This window comes from Geotrypetes seraphini, chromosome 9 (assembly GCF_902459505.1).
Source record: "Geotrypetes seraphini chromosome 9, aGeoSer1.1, whole genome shotgun sequence".
Taxonomy (NCBI): domain Eukaryota; kingdom Metazoa; phylum Chordata; class Amphibia; order Gymnophiona; family Dermophiidae; genus Geotrypetes; species Geotrypetes seraphini.
In genome coordinates this window covers 115,612,305-115,632,740 of record NC_047092.1, presented here as the reverse complement: position 1 = coordinate 115,632,740, position 20,436 = coordinate 115,612,305, and positions in this window count along the sequence as shown.

Below are 20,436 nucleotides of genomic sequence, written 5' to 3'. Positions count from 1 at the left end.
GCCTAAGCGCAGAGGCAAACAGAGAGGCGTTCTTCCAGCCTCATCTGGCACTTCATTGACGAGACAGGTGGCAATTACAGCGTATGCCACACCGGCTGGATCGGGCATATCCATTGACCGAGGTGGGCAAACCTCGGTCTTGGAGAGCGAGGTTTCGCTTAGCTCTATGGGTCCTGGAGCTCCTCCGCGTCCGGGAGGATGTCGGGGACGCCGTCGGCAGTGCAGGAGGTGCGGAGACGAGTTCTCCGTTGACGCTGCTGAACTCATCCCTGACCCCGGAAGTATTCCACGGCTTACCGACTCTTTTGCAGTCGACAATGGAGAACGGAGGAGCAGTTACCTGCGAAGAAGCAGGGACGGAGGAGCAGCGAGCTATTGGGGTAATCCCCGGAATATCTTTGCCCCCTCCTCTAGTAAGACCTGAAGTTATCGACATGGAAGCAATCTGGAGTGGACTTGAGTCAATACATAAGGTATGCTCCCAATTTTTTCTTCAATACAGAGTACTAATTTGCAAGTTAAAACTTTGGAAGAGAAACTCCAAAAGCAGTCCAATAGAATGGACAACCTGGAAAAATCAAGGTCAGAAGCTAAGGCTTCTATGAATTTACATTTGAAGGAAAACTCTTTGCTGGTTAGAAAAATGGAAAATTTGGAAAATGCAAATAGAAATTTAAATCTCAGATTGTTGAATTTTCCGGTATCCAAATTTCAAGCTCCAAGAGACTTATTTAATTCCTTCCTACAATTAGTGTTGAAATTTCCTGAAAATAATATGCCACCGCTTCAAAAGCTATACTATTTGAACATTCCCAAATAAGACAAAGGCAAAGGGACTGTACCACAGGAGACTTGGATCTCACTGGTATGCTGGAAACATCAATTCAAGAAGAAATAACTGTTAGAGCAACTTTATTGGTAACTTATGTTTTTCTTCAGGATAAAGGGGCAGTTCTTTGTCTATTCTATAGGACTGAGAATGCGGAATTTCATGGTTCCAAAGTATCAATATTTCCTGATGTATCCAAATTGATGCAAGCCAGACGGAAGAAATTCCTGGCCTATCGTCAGTTAACTTTGAGTATGGGAGCAACCTTTCAGTTACGTTTCCCCTGTAAATGCTGTCTTACCTATCAGAATGATAGATATATATTTTATGACCCTGATCAATTAAATTTTTTTCTAGAGGGTAAGACGGCGTCTAGAGCTCCAGACTCTCCCATGGAGTCCTTCACCCAGGCAGATGGTTAAATCCAACTGCACTCTGTAATTCATATGAGTTTTTTCTTTTAGATCCAACTTCCCTTGGAGGTGATGGACTCTCTCTCTTCATTATGTGGACTCTGATTAGTCATATATGTGGAATTATTATATAATTTATTGTAATTATTTTCTTTTTCAATTGTTAATTTCTTTAGATTGTTGTTAAACAATTTGTGAAAAATACAAACAAATAAATAAAAAATAAAAAAAAAGATTATGATGAGACCAAGAACTCCCATCGTCTAGGCATAACCCCTTCAACACAACAAAGAGAAGCAACCCTCATAAAGCACAAAAAGGAGGAAGAAGAAAACCTAGACCCCCTAAAGCCCTCCACCTCACCCCTATTGTGTGGTAGGCACTGGAATCAAAAAAATTATCCCAAATAAGCATAGACAAAACAAATAAGGATATGAAATGCCATATATCAAATGGGATGCAATGTAATGTGTGTGTGCATGATCTCTTGAGAAAAGAAAGCAAGTAACAAGAAAACTCCCTGGAACCTCCCAGAAGACTCCATCCCCCAGAGCACTTAGGAATTGAAAAGAAGACTCTGTGCCCTATGTGGAAGTAAACTCCTAAATATCTTGAAATTTCATCAAACTACCCTCCACTCTCACACATATTGCTCTACGCTCCAAGAGGGCCAGGTCATAAAGGAATGACTGCCACCGAGAGAAAGGTGGAGATGCCCTCGCTCTCCAATAGACCAAGATGACTTTCTTAGCCAATAAGAGAGCTTTAAATATAAAAAGTCGATGACCAGCTGGATATTGAGGCAACTCTCCCACAGCATAGAAAAGAGCTAGTACCGGGGTACAGAAAGGTAAAAGCGGGTAAAGAGAGGACAAAAAGGTCCACACCCTAGCCCAAAAGGCATATATCTTGGAGCAGGCCCAAAACATATGGCCTAAATGGGCAGGGCTAGTACCCACACTTTGGACAAGAGGCCTGCGAAGCAAAGCCAGCTCTATAAGCTCTCCATGGAGACACAAATGCTCTATGTAAGAGTTTATATTCTTGTTCCCTATGATGCATACTATGAGACAAGGTACGTTACAAAACAAAACATAGAGAAATCACCGATGGGGAAACAGCAAAGGCCAGGACCACACTCCAGGCACCAGCCAAATTCTGAACCACTACATCAGAATGAGGAGGTTCCAAGGTCTGAACAAAATAACTCAAGTGAGGAGTAGAGTCCTCCCAAAAGGCAAGGCAAGAGGCCTCATTTTAAAACTAATGAAGTTGTTTTCATGCCAGAGTTGGAGAATGTATGAACGCATGGAAAAAGTAGTGCAAAAAAACTCCACTTAAAGTAGCTGAGAGTTTGCTCAAATGGAAGTAAAAGCCTCAGGTTTTATTGGCAGAGCTCAAGCTCAAACCACCACCTCCACATCATTGGCTATAAAACTTCCATAGAGTGACAACTCGCTGTTGAGGAAAAGCACACAGTGAGTCACTGTGTACACTGGTCGGCAAATTAGGTCATCCCTAAAACCAGTTCAAACTGGTTTAGCGACAATAATTAAGATGCTATGTGAGTATAGTGCATCCGGGTGTTAGACCTTTTCACAGGAGTGGTCTGGTGGTTAGAGCAGCTGCCTCAGCACCCTGAGGTAGTGAGTTTGATTTCCACTCCAGCTCCATGTAACTCTGGGCAAGTCACTTAATACTTCATTACCCCAGGTACAAAATAAGTACCTGTCTAAAATATGTAAACCGCTTTGATTGTGTAAACCACACAGAAAAAGCAGTATATCAAGTCCCATCCCCTTTACCTGAGACATTTCAGGACACTAATATCATAGTATTAGGAAGCATCAAGGCAGCTTCTAAAAGCTAACAAAATATGGAAAAGCTATATTGAACTTCTCCAATCAATCAGGGTGTTCAGCCTTCACCCCAACAAAGAAAATTCCACAGAAAATACTATCCAACTTAGTCTGTTATTTTACATTCCAAGTAACCCTACATCCTCAAAATGATTTCCAGCCAGCCTCCTACTCCCACCCAAATCCAGACGACCACCATGTTCATGTATTGCATAGTATTAGGTAGTATTAGAGAATGGCACGAGGACCATTTACTAAAGTAAACCTTGGTCACAACAGTAAATCCGCAGGAATTGAGACATTTGTAACTAGTTTACCGCGGGAATGGGAACAAGCCATTTTACCACCCCATGGGAGCGGTGAAAAGTCTTGCTCCTGTGGTAAAAAAATTGCGCCCGTGTCAGACTCGGCATCTCCTCCCCAGCTCCTCTTGCACCTTTTTTACCTTCAGGAGCCAGCCATGCCACAATGAAGACAGAAGGAAGTTTCAAGTTTTATTTATTTCAAGTTTCAAGTTTATTTAAAATATTTGATTTAATCGCAAAATCCAAATCCAATGCCTGAGACCAATGTGGTTTGAACAATAAAATTACCATACAACAAAAGGTAGAAACAAATACATTTTATATTTTGTGATTACAATATTTCAGATTTAAGAACATAAGAATTGTCACTCCTGGGTCAGACCAGTGGTCCATCATACCCAGCAGTCCACTCGCGCGGTGGCCCCTAGGTCAAAGACCAGTGTCTTAACTGAAACCAGCCCTACTTGCGTACGTTCCAGTTCGGCAGGAACTCGTCTAACTTTGTCTTGAATCCCTGGAGGATGTTTTCCCCTACGACAGCCTCTGGAAGACTGTTCCAGTTTTCCACCACTCTCTGGGTAAAAAATAACTTCCTTACGTTTGTACGGAATCTATCCCCTTTTAACTTTAGAGAGTGCCCTCTCGTTCCCCCTACCTTGGCGAGGGTGAACAACCTGTCTTTATCTACTAAGTCTATTCCCTTCATTATCTTGAATGTTTCAATCGTGTCCCCTCTCAGTCTCCTATTTTCAAGGGAAAAGAAGCCCAGTTTCTCTAATCTCTCGCTGTACGACAACTCCTCCAGCCCCTTAACCATTTTAGTCGCTCTTCTCTGGACCCTTTCGAGTAGTACAGTGTCCTTCTTCAAGTACGGTGACCAGTGCTGGATGTAGTATTCCAGGTGGAGTCGCATCATGGCCCAGTACAGCGGCATGATTACATTACATTAGTGATTTCTATTCCGCCATTACCTTGCGGTTCAAGGCGGATTACATCCAAACTAAAACAAAAATTACATTCAAAATTTGAAGGAATAGAATAAGCGATGACATAGAATTTTTAAGGTAATATATGTTGGGTAAAGAGTTACCAAAGGGAAGTGGAGGTCTTTAGGAGATAAGAATAGGGTGAAATTATGGGTTTTAGATAACGTTTGGTAGATAAGAGTATTAGAGAGATCTAATAGAGTGTTGGATATTGGGTTGGGATTGGTTGTGCTGGATAGGTTTTATGTGTTTTTTGAACAGTATGGTTTTAATATCTCTCCTAAAGGCTTTGTAGTCTGTAGTCGAAGATAAGAGTGGTGATTTGTCTGTCCAGTTTAGCTGCTTTGGAGGTTATTAGGTTGTCATAAAAAAATTTTTGTTTGACATCTTTGGATGAAGGATGAGTGAATAGTGAGTGGGATCTTGTGTCTGGTTGAGGATTTGTTTGTGATCTCTTTCTTAATCATTCCAAGCATTCTGTTCGCCCTTTTCACTGCCGCTGCGCATTGCGCGGACGGCTTCATCAACTTGTCGACCAGTACTCCCAAGTCTCTTTCCTGGGGGGGTCTCTCCGAGTACTGCACCAGACATCCTATATTTGTATAGAAGATTTTTGTTACCAACATGCATCACCTTACACTTGTCCACGTTAAACTTCATTTGCCATGTCATGGCCCATTTCTCGAGTGTTGCAGGTCCTGTTGCAGGTCTTTGCAATCCTCCTGCATCTTTACTACTCTGAATAACTTCATGTCGTCTGCAAATTTAATCACCTCGCTCGTCGTTCCAATTTCCAGGTCTTTTATAAATATGTTGAAAAGCACAGGCCCAAGCACCGAACCCTGCGGCAAGGCACTGGTGACGCTTTTCCAGTCCGAGTATTGTCCATTTACCCCCACTCTGTTTTCTATCCGCCAACAAGTTTTGATCCATGTGACTATTTCACCCTCAAACCCATGGCTCGCAATTTTTCAAAGTAGTCGTTCATGCGGGACCTTGTCAAATGCCTTCTGAAAATCCAGATATACAATGTCGACTGGGTCACCTTTGTCTATCTGCCTGTTAACTCCCTCAAAAAAGTGCAGCAAGTTTGTCAAGCAATATCTTCTTTTACTGAAGCCGTGCTAGCTGGTTCTCATCAGATTGTGTCCATCAAGGTGGTCAACGATGTGGTCCTTTATAGCTTATAGTTTATTTAATTTTTGATTAAACGCTTTTTCATTTCTTCAAAGCGTTGTACAGAATATAGAATAACATTACAGCAAAAAAATGTAACATTTAGAACAAACTTTCTATAAACTACATGACTGACTACAGAACGTACTAGGTAATTATGGACTGGCAAGCAATAAACACAAATGGGAAAGGGGGAAAGAAATACAATTGGTAAAGTAAATGGAAGAAACATTTAAGGTAAACACAAAAGGAATTGGGGAAGTGGGCATGAATTAAAAGCAGATATTATTTAATCTCTGAAATGAACCCCTTTTTTTTATTTTTTTTTTCAGTTAAAAGAATCGTTAAAAAGAAAACATTTTAAGTTGCTTTTAAATTTTTTAAAGTTTTTTTCCATTTTTAAATAAAGCGGAAGAGCGTTCCAGATTGTAGGGGCCGTAACTGAAAAAATTGAGGTAAGGCGTGTGCCGATATTTTTTAGGGAAGGAATATTGAGGTTAAATTGAGATATGGACCTTAGGGATCTTGGTGGGTCATATGGAATCAGTAATCTATCTATGAAAGCTGGGGCATTTGACTGCAAAGTTCCGAATGTTAAAAGGGCGATTTTATATGTTACTCTTTGTGAGACTGGCAACCAGTGGGCATTTTGAAGAAGAGGGGTTACATGATCATATTTCTTTGCTCCCGAAATTATCTTAATGGCCGTATTTTGAATCAGCTGCAGACGTTTTAAGTCCTTATGATAAATTCCTTTTAAAAGTGAATTACAATAATCTAATTTTGATATAACGAGTGAATGTATCAGAATATTGAGGGAACTAATGTCGAGAAGAGGGGCTAATGATCGGATCATTCTCAATTTATAGAAACAGTTTTTAACTAAAGCGCTTATTTGTGGTCGAAATGTTAACTTATTGTCTATGAGAACTCCTAAAATTTTTGTGGTTGTAACTGGTGATAGTGGAATGTTATCAATGACGACTGGAGAAATTAATTGAGCTCCCTCTTTTCCAGGGAATAGGAGAGTATTAGTTTTTGAAATACTCAGTGATAGCTTATTGATTTATTAGTGCCTCTACCATCTTTCCCGGTACCGAAGTCAGACTCACCAGTCTATAGTTTCCTGGATCTCCCCTTGAACCTTTCTTGAAGATCGGCATAACATTTGCCACTTTCCAGTCTTCCGGAATCCTTCCCGATTTGATCGACAGATTGGCTATTAGTTGAAGCAGTTCTGCTATGGTCCCTTTCAGTTCCTTGATGACCCTCAGATGGATGCCAACCAGTCCAGGGGATTTGTCATTTTTAAGTCTGTCAGTCTGCCTGCATACCTCTTCTAGACTGACCGTCAACCCAGCCAGTTTCCTGTCTTCATTTCCTAGGTATAGCCTGTCAGCTTCCGGTATGTTGTGTATATCCTCTTCTGTAAATACAGACGCAAAAAATGTGTTCAGTTTGTCGGCTATGGCTTTGTTCAACTTTAGCACTCCCTTTATTCCATGGTCATCCAATGGCCCCACTGCTTCCTTCACAGGTCGTTTCTCCTTAATATAGTGAAAGAATGGCTTGAGGTTTTTCGCCTCCTTGGCAATTTTTTCCTCATAGTCCCTTTGGGCCAAACTTACCGCCTTATGGCACCTGTGTTGATGTTGCTTGTGATTTTTCCAGTTTTTGTTCATTTTTGACCTTTTCCATACTTTAAAAGAAATCTTCTTGTCTCTGATCGCTTCTTTCAGCCGGTTCCTTGTTCTTTTTCCTCTTGGATCCCTTGTTGATACGCGGTATATATAGATTTTGCGCCTCGGTGACCTTGTCCTTAAAAAGGGATCACGCTTGCTCTAGCGTTTTTACAGCACCTATCCTCTTCTTAATCTTCTTCACCACCATGAGTTTCATCCTTTCGTAATTCCCTTTCAGAAGTTCAGCACCTTGGCTGTCGTTCTGAATCATTGTTTCGCCCCGTGTCCAGTTGAAACAGATCATATTGTGATCACTGCTTCCCAGTGTTCCTTCTACTTCTACATCTTGCACCAGTCCTTGTAGTCCATTTAGAATTAAGTCCAGAATTGCATTTCCTCTCGTGTTTTCCTTGACAAGTTGTTCCAGGAAGCAATCGTCCACTGCATCCAGGAACTTGGTTTCCCTATTGCAGCCAGAGGTGCTTAGGTTGAAATATATATCCTGCTAGAGCTGGTATTAGACATAACTGGGGACCGCAACGCCCAGACTGTGCTTCTTTAGCTTCCAGTTGGCTTAGGGCTCAGTCTCTCTGACCAGGGGGTAGTTGCCCTAGTTGCAGTGGCGTACCTAGGGGGGGGGGGCGCTCCGCCCCTGGTGCACGCCCCAAGGGGGTGCACAGGAGAGAGCTGAACGGGGATGATGGGGGATCCCGCGGGGTTAAATACATCTCGAGCCACGAGGCTCGTCTTCTGTTCCTACCTGCCCTGCCGCTCACACATAGCCAACCAGAAGTCTTCCCCGATGTCAGTGCTGACGTCAGAGGGAGGGCTTAAGCAAAGCCTGCCCTGCGACGTCAGCGCTGACATCGGGGAAGACTTCCGGTCAGCTATGTGTGCACGGCAGGGCAGGCAGGAAATGGAAGACGAGCTCCATTTGGCTGAGAAAGTTGCGCTGTGTTGCTCCCGAGCAATACATCTATTAGTCCCCCCCTCCTTGCTCTATTTTTCGCAGGTCATAGCATAGTTCGGCAGAGATTGATGTTCATTGGTGGCAAAGCAGAGAATCCGAATGGTCAGGGAGTAGTACAGCAAGTACATCAGCGGGGTAAAGTGGCCAAGACTTTGTAGAATGCAGGAGGGGGAGATGTCTGCAGTGAGTCCATATTTGTTAGCGCTCTTCATCATTGCCTGTGTTTCAGTACATTGGATATAAAACAGAAATCCGAAGATTCTTATCGCTGGGGTAAATGGAGTAGAAGATTGATTAATACTGTGGAACTTGGAGACAAGACTGGAATCTGGAGTTGTCTCCATTGGATGGGAGTGGCATGCCATCAATAATTAAAGATAAGATGTGCTTCGGAAGAGGGTGATGAATACAGATTTCCTCTTCTGGGTTGTAGTGAAATATTATTCTTCACCGCAGTGGCGTACCAAGGGGGGGCTGGGGGGGTGGTCCACCCTGGGTGCAGCCTTAGGGGGGATGCACAGCCGGCCAGGTCCGGAAAATGGTCCATCGCCAAGGCAAAGTGAGTCAATCATGGAGTCCATCCCGGGCTCCGTGATAGACTCATTTTGCCTTGGCGATCGACCATTTTCCGGACCTGGCCGGCTGTGCACCTCCCCCTAAGGCTGCCGTTGGAGAGGAAGTTCGGGCCAGCCAATCGCTGCCTGGCTGGGCGAAACTTCCTCTCCGTCGGCCTGACACTGGGAAGCAGAGAGAGCTTGGGGCAGCCGCCGCGGCAACTTTGGGGCCTGTTCCCCGATGGTGACAGCAGTGGCTTGGTGGAGGGCAGGGAGAAAGAAAGAAAGGGGGCAGGCAGGGAGGCAGAAGGGAAACAGAAAGAAAGAAAGGGGGCATGAAGAGAGAAAAAAGAAAGGGAGGCAGGGAGAGAGGAAGAAAAAGTTGGGGAAGGGAATGAGGTTTGGAGGAGAGGAAGCATACAGGCTGAAAGAAGGGAAGAAAGATTGGATGTAGAGAATGACACGGTGAAAAAATTGGTCCCCGTCACCGCCCCGTCCCCGTCTCACCATCCCCGTCACCGCCCCGTCCCCGTCTCACCATCCCCGTCACCGCCCCGTCCCCGTCTCACCATCCTCTTCACCGCCCCGTCACCGCCACTGCCACCCCATTCACCGCCCCGTCACCGCCACTGCAATCCCATTCACTTTTCTTTATTTACGTATAAAGGAAACATTCTTTAAAACTTTAAAACTTAGTTAAATATTAGTTAATAACTATACAAAAACAAAACACGCAGAGAAAAAATTAATTAATAAAAATTCTCAAAACTGACACATTTTGATCACTAAATTTAAAATAGTTATTTTTTATACAGTTTTTCAATCACTAATCTTCCACCACCCCTGGGGCTAGCAATGCAAAAACAAACACGACATGTACTTTAAATGCTGCCGTGATTAGCATAGTGACCGCGGCTACGGCTGCAAGTCTCCCCTCCCCCCAGCGATCACGGCAGGAGGGCACCCAACCCCTCCTGTAGACCCCCCCAACGGCCCTCCCGACAATCGCAGCAGAAGGGTACCCAACCCCTCCTGCCGGTCCTCCCAATGGCCTCCCCTAAGATCGCCGGCAGGAGGGTACCCAACCCCTCCTGCTGGACCCCCCCCCCAACGAACCCTCCCACCCCGGAACCCCCTTAGTCTTACTTTCCAAGTTGGACCGGACGGCTCCTCACACGTATGGCCAGCAGGCTTGCCTCCGTCCAAATGAGGCGGGCCCGCCCCTACCCTGCCCAACCCACAGGATCCTAGGGCCTGATTGGTCTAGGCACCTAAAGCCACTCCCGCTATAGGAGGGGCCTTAGGTGCTTGGGCCAATCAGGCCCTAGGATCCTGTGGGTTAGGCAGGGGAGGGGAGGGGCGGGCCCGCCTCATTTGGACGGAGGCAGGCCTGCTGGCCAGACGAGCGAGGAACTGTCCGGTCCAACTTGGAAAGTAAGACTAAGGGGGTTCCGGGGTGGGAGGGTTTGTTGGGGGGGGGTCCAGCAGGAGGGGTTGGGTACCCTCCTGCCGGCGATCTTAGGGGAGGCCATTGGGAGGCAGGGGAGGGGAGGGGCGGGCCCGCCTCATTTGGACGGAGGCAGGCCTGCTGGCCAGACGAGCGAGGAGCTGTCCGGTCCAACTTGGAAAGTAAGACTAAGGGGGTTCCGGGGTGGGAGGGTTCGTTGGGGGGGGGTCCAGCAGGAGGGGTTGGGTACCCTCCTGCCGGCGATCTTAGGGGAGGCCATTGGGAGGACCGGCAGGAGGGGTTGGGTACCCTTCTGCTGCGATTGGCAGGAAGGGTTGATCTGACAAATGAGGAGCACGGTGAAACACAGGTAAATAGCGGTTCCTAGAAGGGGGTACATTGGCCCGCGGGGACAAACCTGTTCACCGTTTCCGTGGTCGGTGAATGGCCTTGTCCCCGTCACCGCAGCGACTGCTAGTTTTCTTCCCCGTTTTCGGCGGTGACCCGCGGCTTAAATGCGGTGGCCGCGGGTAAACCGTCACCGTGTCATTCTCTAATTGGATGCACAGTCAGAAGAAGAAAGTGCAACCAGAGACTCATGAAATCACCAGACAAGGTAGGAAAAATGATTTTATTTTCAATTTAGTGATCAAAATGTTTCTGAATTTATATCTGCTGTCTATAGTTTGCACTATGGCCCACTTTTACTAAACCCCAATAGCGGTTTTTAGTGCAGGGAGACTATGAGTGTCCAGAGCAGCGCTGGATATTCAACGCAGCTCCCTGCGCTAAAAACTGCTATTGTGGTTTAGTAAAAAGGGAGGGGGTATATTTGTCTATTTTTGTATGGTTGTTACTGAGGTGATAGTGCATAGACTCATCTGCCTTGACCTCTTTGAAAAAACCCAAGAATAGGAATGATAATTAACATTTTCTCAGCGTACAGTGTGCTTTATGTTTTTTTTTAATTTTATTGTTAGTAGATCATTTTGACATGGTCATTTTAAAAGTAGCTTGCAAGCCCAAAAAGTGTGGGCACCCCTGAGCTAGAGCATTGAAGCTGCGTGTGGCTGCCGTAAAGGTCATCTCTGATGCAACCGGAAGTTGCATCAGAGACGACCTTTACGGCAGCCATATGCAGCTACAATGCTCCGGCTGCTGTAAGAAGGCAGTTTAGACATCGCCGGCCACAGACAGGGAGGTTTGTCGGATCGGGCCTGTTGTCCGGGGGGGGGGGGGGGGGGGGGAGGCCTTGCAGATCTTGTTGCCAAAATCGGAAAGGTGAGGAAGGAGAAAGATGGACCTGTGGTGGATGGAGAGATTGAGAGAAGGGAGCAGATGGTGGAAGTGGATAGAAAGGGGAGAGAGAAGAGGTCAGATGATGGAAGTGGGGTGATGGAAGCAGCAAGGGAGAAAAGCAGTTTTAGAAGCAAAAACGAGCAGAGGAGGGAGACAGAGGAGAGCAGGAGGCTAGGGGCAGGGCGAGAGTTAGCTCCGCCCACCCCCACCGCGTCAGAAGAGTCAGCACCCGAACCCCCCCATAAAAGGGGGCGGAGCCAACGACGAACGTGGTGCACAGCATCAGGCAAGAGGAGTAGAAGCAGCAAGAGAGAAAAGCAGTTGTAGAAGCAAAAACGAGCAGAGGAGGGAGACAGAGGAGAGCAGGAGGCTAGGGGCAGGGCGAGAGTTAGCTCCGCCCACCCCCACCGCGTCAGAAGAGTCAGCACCTGAACCCCCCCATAAAAGGGGGCGGAGCCAACGGTGCACAGCCATTAGGCGCGCGGCGAAGGCGAGCGGCAAAGGCGCTCGCCTTAGCGAGAGCGCCTTTGCGAAGGGCCTCAAGAAGGACCAAGTCACTACACCCAAGAGCACAGGGAAGGACTGAAAGGTAAGAAAGCGGCAAGCAGCGCAGATGAGACGAACACACAAGCAGCAGTAAGGTAAGGAAGAGAAAAGACAGCACACACAAGAAAGCAGCAAGGCAAGAAGCAGATACAGAAGGAACAACCACACACAAGCAAAAGTTAGGTAAGGTTGTGCAAAGGCACCAGGCACAGAAAGAACAATCACACAAACAAAAGTAAGGAAAGGTAGAGCATAGGCAGTCCATACAAAGGCAGAAGGCAGTAAAGCAAGAAGCAGGTGCAGAAGGAAGCAGGCACCGAAGGAACACGCATACTTATCTGTTTTCTTAAAGTAGTAACCCCGATGGAAGCAGAAGGTAACCAGAAGATGAGCTTTCCAGTGTTCTGCGTGGACTGTCATATGTATGACTACCTCCCCTCGGGGAGACAGTCATACGTATGCAGTCGGTGTCAGGAGCTGAAAAGCTTGAAGAAAGAAGTCAAGCGACTTGAGGACAAGATACAGGAGCTAGAAGGACTTTACACCACGGAGGACCCTACCAGGGCATTTGAAGACTTCAGGAGTGAGAAACACATCGAGAAGGAAGTCAGGGAACTCGAGGAATTCATTGAGGAAGCATACAGGAGGAGGGTGGAAGAGAACGAACTCCAGATGAGAGATGATGCAACACCAACATGGAAGGGGGAGCAAGAAGCAGATGACCTCAAAGAAGACACCCACAGAAGAATACCACACGAGGGGGAAGAATTGGCTAGTCGATGCCCAGAAGAAGAGAGAGCTAAGCACACCGAGGACATTGACCTGAGACCGATAAGAAAATTGAAGAAGGGAAAGTCAGCGATCCTGGTGGGAGACTCGATATTGAGGCATGTGGACAGCCACATAGCAGGAGGAAGAGAGGATCGACTGGTGACCTGCCTCCCAGGAGCAAGAACCAAGGACATCGTGGACAAAATTGGGAAGGTCCTGGAAGGAGCGGAGACGGAAGAGACCGCAGTAATGGTCCACATCGGGACGAATGATGTCAGCAGGAGAGACTACAGAAGAGGCACGCTGATAGAACAGTTCAAGATTCTGGGAAGGAAACTGAAGATGAGGACCCAGAAGATAGCATTCTCAGAGATCCTACCGGTACCAAGGGCAGATGTGAAAAGGCAGGAAGAACTACAATCAATAAATGCGTGGATGAGGAGATGGTGTGAGGAAGAAGGGTTCCACTTCATGAGGAACTGGAAAACGTTCTGGGGCAAGAGCAAGCTCTACAGGAGAGATGGACTGCACCTGAGCACGGCGGGAACAAGACTTCTAGCAAACAACGTCAAGAGAGGAATAGAACAGGCTTTAAACTAAGAGGAAGGGGAAAGCCGACAGTCGACCTAGCGTCGACGATTCGGAAGACGGTATCCCATGAAGATACTAAGGGGAAAAAAGGCTGGGAAGAAACAAGGGACAAATTACAGGAGTCGACTAACCCAGAAGTGGAGGTTAGAAAGATTGTAGCAAAAGAGAAGACACCAAAGACCGAAGCACAGGGAAAGGAAATGAGAAGGACGAAATGCCAGGATCTAAATTGCATATATGCTAATGCAAGGAGCCTAAGAAACAAAATAGAGGAACTAGAAGCCATGATCAATGCAGAGGACATAGACATCATTGGAATCTCTGAAACATGGTGGAATGAGGAAAACAGATGGGATACAGCACTGCCGGGATACAAGCTCTATCGCCAGGACAGGTCAGGACAGAAAGGAGGAGGAATAGCCCTATACGTAAAAGAAAGCATACAATCGACAAGAATGGGCACAGCGGAGATGACCAACAAACTGGAATCGCTATGAGTTAAAATACCGGGTAGGAAAGGGCATGAAATAAAGATGGGCTTATACTATCGTCCACCCGGGCAAACCAGAGATATTGATAAAGAAATGGATGCCGAGATGAAGCGAGAATGCAAAAGAGGTTACACGGTTGTTATGGGAGACTTCAACTACCCCGGGATAGACTGGAGTCTTGGAAGCTCAAGATGCGCCAGGGATACAGAATTCCTGGAGGCTATACAAGATTGCTTCATGATTGCAGCTTGCAGATTGCAGCTTGTTAGAGAACCGACGAGAGGAAATGCAACTTTGGATCTAATCCTAAATGGGCTAATGGGACCTGCAAAGGAAGTAGAAGTAGTGGGACCGTTGGGAAATAGCGATCATAATATGATCAAGTTCAAGGTTGAAGTAGGAATACCGAACGGAAAGAGAACCATAGTGACAACTTTCAACTTCAGGAAAGGAAACTATGAAGCAATGCGGGAAATGGTAAGGAAGAAAATTAGGAACACTTCCAAGAAATGGCAAACGGTAGAACATGCCTGGTCTTTTTTCAAGGACACGGTGAGCGAGGCGCAAAATATGTACATCCCCAGATTCAGAAAGGGGTGCAAAAAGAGTCGAACAAAAGACCCGGTATGGATGACTAAAATAGTGAAGGAAGCGATAGCCAATAAGAAAAATTCATTCAGGAAATGGAAGAAGGAGAACTGGAAAGAGCATAGGAAGTATCAAAAAGAATGTCACAGTGTGGTTCGAAAAGCCAAAAGAGAGTACGAAGAGAGGCTAGCCAGGGAGGCACAAAATTTCAAACCGTTCTTCAGATATGTTAAAGGGAAACAGCCAGCTAGGGAGGAGGTGGGACCGCTGGACGAAGGAGACAGGAAGGGGGCGGTGAAGGAGGAGAAAGAAGTCGCGGAAAGACTTAACATGTTCTTTTCGTCTGTATTTACAAACGAAGACACAACCAACATACCGGAACCTGAGCAAATCTTCAATGGAAATCAAGCAGAAAAATTAACATCCATGGAAGTGAGCCTTGATGATGTACACAGGCAGATAGAAAAACTTAAAACTGACAAATCCCCTGGTCCGGATGGAATCCATCCAAGGGTTTTGAAAGAATTAAAGGAGGAGATAGCTGAACTACTGCAGCAAATTTGCAACCTATCCTTGAAAACAGGCATGATCCCGGAGGATTGGAAGATAGCCAACGTCACGCCCATCTTTAAAAAGGGATCAAGAGGTGACCCGGGAAACTACAGACCGGTGAGTCTGACCTCGGTTCCGGGGAAAATGGCGGAAGCACTGATAAAAGAAAGCATCGATGAACATTTGGATAGAAACGAACTTCTGAAAACAAGCCAACATGGTTTCTGCAGGGGGAGATCGTGCCTAACTAACTTATTGCACTTCTTCGAAGGAATTAACAAAAGGATGGACAGGGGAGACCCCATAGACATCATATACCTTGATTTCCAAAAAGCCTTTGACAAGGTGCCTCACGAACGTCTACTCCGGAAACTGAAGAATCATGGGGTGGATGGAGACGTACATAGATGGATCAGAAACTGGTTGGCAGGTAGGAAACAGAGGGTAGGAGTGAAGGGCCACTACTCAGACTGGATGAGGGTCACGAGTGGTGTTCCGCAGGGCTCGGTGCTCGGGCCGCTGCTATTTAATATATTCATAAATGATCTAGAAACAGGGACGAAGTGTGAGATAATAAAATTTGCGGACGATACAAAAATATTTAGTGGAGCTGGAACTAAAGAGGAATGCGAAGAATTGCAAAGGGACTTGAACAAACTGGGGGAATGGGCGGCGAGATGGCAGATGAAGTTCAACGTTGAGAAATGTAAAGTATTGCATGTGGGAAGCAGAAACCCAAGGTACAACTATACGATGGGAGGGATGTTATTGAATGAGAGTATCCAAGAAAGGGACTTGGGGGTAATGGTGGACATGACAATGAAGCCGACGGCACAGTGCACAGCAGCCGCTAAGAAAGCAAATAGAATGCTAGGTATAATCAAGAAGGGTATTACAACCAGGACAAAAGAAGTTATCCTGCCGTTGTATCGGGCGATGGTGCGCCTGCATCTGGAATACTGCGTCCAATATTGGTTGCCGTACCTTAAGAAGGATATGGCGTTACTCGAGAGGGTTCAGAGGAGAGCGACACGTCTGATAAAAGGGATAGAAAACCTTTCATACGCTGAGAGATTGGAGAAACTGGGTCTCTTTTCCCTGGAGAAGAGGAGACTTAGAGGGGATATGATAGAGACTTATAAGATCATGAAGGGCATAGAGAGAGTAGAGAGGGACAGATTCTTCAAACTTTCTAAAAATAAAAGAACAAGAGGGCACTCGGAAAAGTTGAAAAGGGACAGATTCAAAACGAATGCTAGGAAGTTCTTCTTTACCCAACGAGGGGTGGACTACTGGAATGCGCTTCCAGAGGGCGTAATAGGGCAGAGTACAGTACTGGGGTTTAAGAAAGGATTGGACAATTTTCTGCTGGAAAAGGGGATAGAAGGGTATAAATAGAGGATTACTGCACAGGTCCTGGACCTGTTGTGCTGCCGCGTGAGCGGACTTCTGGGCATGATGGACCTCAGGTCTGACCCAGGAGAGGCATTGCTTATGTTCTTATGTTCTTATGGAAGTGGGGAGAAGGGAGAGCAAATGCTGAATGGAAGTGGAGAAAGAGAACACATACTGGATGGAAGGAGGGATAAAGAAAAAGGACATATGCTGGATGGGGGAAGAAGATAGAGTTAGTGAGATAGTGGAGGGGTGAAGGAAAGGGGTGGCATGCTGTGGGTAGACATAGTGAAAAGAGGGAAACTGAGGACTGCATAGTAAGAAAGAATTTAATTTAAACGGAGGCAGAAAATAAAGAAGGAAGACCAGAGAAGGAAATGGAAGAGAGAGAGGAGAGAGAGATGCCAGAGAACGGGGAAGGAGACAGAGATATCAGATCTGAGTGGAGGAAATGAGAAGAGAGAGATGCTAAAAAACACAGGGGGGAGGGAAAGAGAGACAAAAGGAGAAAGATGCCAGACCATGAGGGAACAGAGTGAAGATGATGGATGTCAGACCAAAGGGAGGGGGGTCTAGAGGAGAGATGGAAGGGGGAGGCATACAGTTTCTGGAAGGGGCATAGGAGAGAAGATGCCATGTAGGGAGGGGCAGAGAGTTCATACACAAAAGCGCGTGATGACAAAGGCGCCGACAACCCAGCGCAGACAACTGAGCGCAAGGCCGAAACGCACTGAAGGAAAACAGTATTTTAAGGGGCTCCGACGGAGGGTGTTGGTGGGGAACCCCCCCTACACACACACACACACACTTTACTTAACAGAGATCGTGCTGGCATTGTGGGGGGTTTGGGGGATTGTAACCTCCCTCATTTACTGGAAACTTAACTTTTTCCCTCTTTTTTAGGGAAAAAGTAAAGTTTTCAGTATAATGTGTACTTAATTTGGGAAGAAACTTCAATAAGGTCTTATATTTCTTTCAGAGCTTTCAAGTGTTTAAGAGTTTTTTCGTATGGGTTATCCAGCAAAGGATTTGAAGCATTCTGCTTCCACCTTCCACCAAAAGCCACTACACTCACCCAGTGGTAGGAGAACTACTACACATAGGATTACATGGGATTTTCCCCTCTACAAGGAACATTAATGGCTTTGAACTCTGCTAACAAGGAAACTATTGCTAGGGCAGTTGCTGGACAAAATGGCATGCTAGGGAATGGTTGCTTTAAATGCACCTTTTGACCTCCTATGTTCACAGACTGACTGAAATGGGTGATATGACATCCATCATCCGCACTCTGTTATGGCCCTGCTTTGCCTAAGCTTTGCATTTACTAAATAAATTAATAAACCAAATTTGTTGTATGCTGGATATGAATTGTTTGTTTGAAGGGTTTCACTTTAGCACAAAACTAAGTTAATGCACTGCATAGATTAGGTTACAATGACGTTATTACTAAATCCTTCCTCCTTCTTCTGCTTCTAACCACTCCACCCATATTTACCTTATAAGAAATCCTGGAACTACATCCTTGTGTGTCTTATGACACACTCAGAGGCTGTATAACTTACATCTTTGAAAATGTAAGTTGCTTGGTCCAAGATTTTGTACCGAGCTAGTTCTGATTAACTGAAACCTAAAACACTCTCCCGTGGTTTGGATTTAAACTTGGTGATTTTTTAAAAATTTAACTACTAACCCCTTCACTCCAGAACTAAGCCCCTGTATACTGCTCAGTCACAGCACCTAACTCCTGCCTTTGTTGTTCCAGAACTGAGATCCACACAGAGCTCTGTCGATGTATCTCAGTTCTGTCTTTCTACTTGTTCTATACTGAGGTCACACATGCATCAGTCAAGGCTTCTCAGTCTTGACCTGCACATTCCTTTTGTTAAAATACATAACTATTATAATTTTTTTTTGTATATTCAGTGGATATAAGTAACATTACTAAGTGCATAATAGGACTAAAAACATTACTTACTAAAATCATAATTAAAATGACTCACAATAACTTGTTATAGTAAATAAATATAAAGCAAACATAGGCTGTAAAAATGTAAAATTTGTATAATCATACACAGCATAAACAGAGTGACAGGCACGTACTACTTCAGATATGTTTCTTTATTTGTTTTCCTCAAGTTCTTATTAATGCACATAAAATAATATCCCATGAGAGGTAGCTAAGAAACATAACCCCCTTTTACCAAACTGCAAAAACAGTTTTTAGTGCAGGCCTGTGCACTGAATGCTCTGCACTGCTCTCGACACTATGAGCATCAGTTGCAGTGCAAAGCATTCAGCGTTCCAGACTGTGCTAAAAACCGCTTCTGTGGTTTTGTAAAAGGGGGAGGGGGAAAATTAAGGTAGTCCAATAAAAAAGTGCCATCTTATAAATTTTTTTTTAGGGTGGGAGTAGTGGAGTTGTGTTGTGGTTCTACCTGCCAAAATGTGAGCTTGTTTCCTGTATTACATTGTGATTTTGTTTTTCTTTGTTGAGCTCAATAAAATATATTTGACAATAAATTTGTTTGTTTGTTGGATAAATACAATGACCATATTACTTTTTTTTTCCAATAGTGAGCTAATATCACATTTGTGTTTATTCTCATGGTTATTTCCACAGGATTTTGGTGTCAGGTCATTGCTTTTACTGTTCCTTAGGAGGCAGGCACAATTTGTTAGAAGAAGCTATCATCTCCATATTGAGTAAGACCATAATGGGATCAGAGATGTTGTTAACCCCTTATTTGGCATTGTAGCTCAGAAGCAACATATGTTTCTATGGCTCTTATGGGAAATCTGCATCTCCAAATGCCTGTTACTTGGCACTGTTGCTCTCTTTCAACATCAAGTTATGTAAAGCAACCATTTTCACCATCTGCCAATTAAAGGGTGGTTATCCCAGGACAAGCAGGCAGCATATTCTCACACATGGGTGATGTCACCAACAGAGCCCTGGCATGGACCACTTCAAAAGTGCATTGCCATTTTAACTCTTTAGAAAGTTCGTGATAGCCCGCACCGTGCATACGCAAGTGCCTTCCCACTCGACGTAGGCACGTGGTCCCTCAGTTTCTTAGTTTCCAGAAAAGGACTCTAAAGAATCGCCTTCTTCAGCAGCACAAACTTTTCAGTGTTGCCATGGAGGGGGAGCGACATCTCTTCCAACACCGATGGCTCCAACCAAGATGACACCATTTACTTCAACATGGGCAGAAACATCTGAGCTGTTATGAGGCTATGAGGTGGCTGGTGTGGCTGCGTGTCTCCGTGTCTCAGAACTGAATGTAAACTACTAGGATCGATTAGTAAACGCACCGTGTCTAGGAGATCAACTTTTTGATCGTCAATGGACACTACCACCCAGAAGCTCTCGGCTCATGAGACCCGGTGGGACACTTTGGTCAAACCAAAAAAGAAGCCTCAAGCTCCTCGTCCTTTTAAACCTGCTTCTTCTTACCAGCGATGGTATGCTGCGAGGTCTGCTCCTCCACGGCAGCAGCCTAAACAACAGGCTGCTCAACAAAAGCCTACACAGCCTTTTTGATGTGTTCCTCAGGAGCATAGCCACAGTTCCCATTCACCAACCTCTACCTCAGCTGATCAGAGATCTCAACAAATTTCTAATAAAATAAAGATTCCGGATGCTCTCCCTCACCCTGCTTTATCCACTTCTGGATCAGAACGACTGGCTATGCTTTCTGGATCTCAGGGAAGCCTATACTTATATTCCAATCCATCTGGCTTCCAGGAAATATCTCTGCTTTCAAGTGAATCAGCATCACTATCAGTACAAGGTCCTTCCTTTTGGTCTGACATATTCTCCCAGAATCTTCACAAAGTGCCTGATTGTAGTGCCTGCATCTCTCCGATACCACAGTCTTCAAGTCTTTCCTTACGTGGGTGAATGGTTGATCAAAGCTTCTTCAGTTCAGAACGTGAAATCGCAGGCCTTGAGCATGCGCAGATGCTCAAGGCCCAG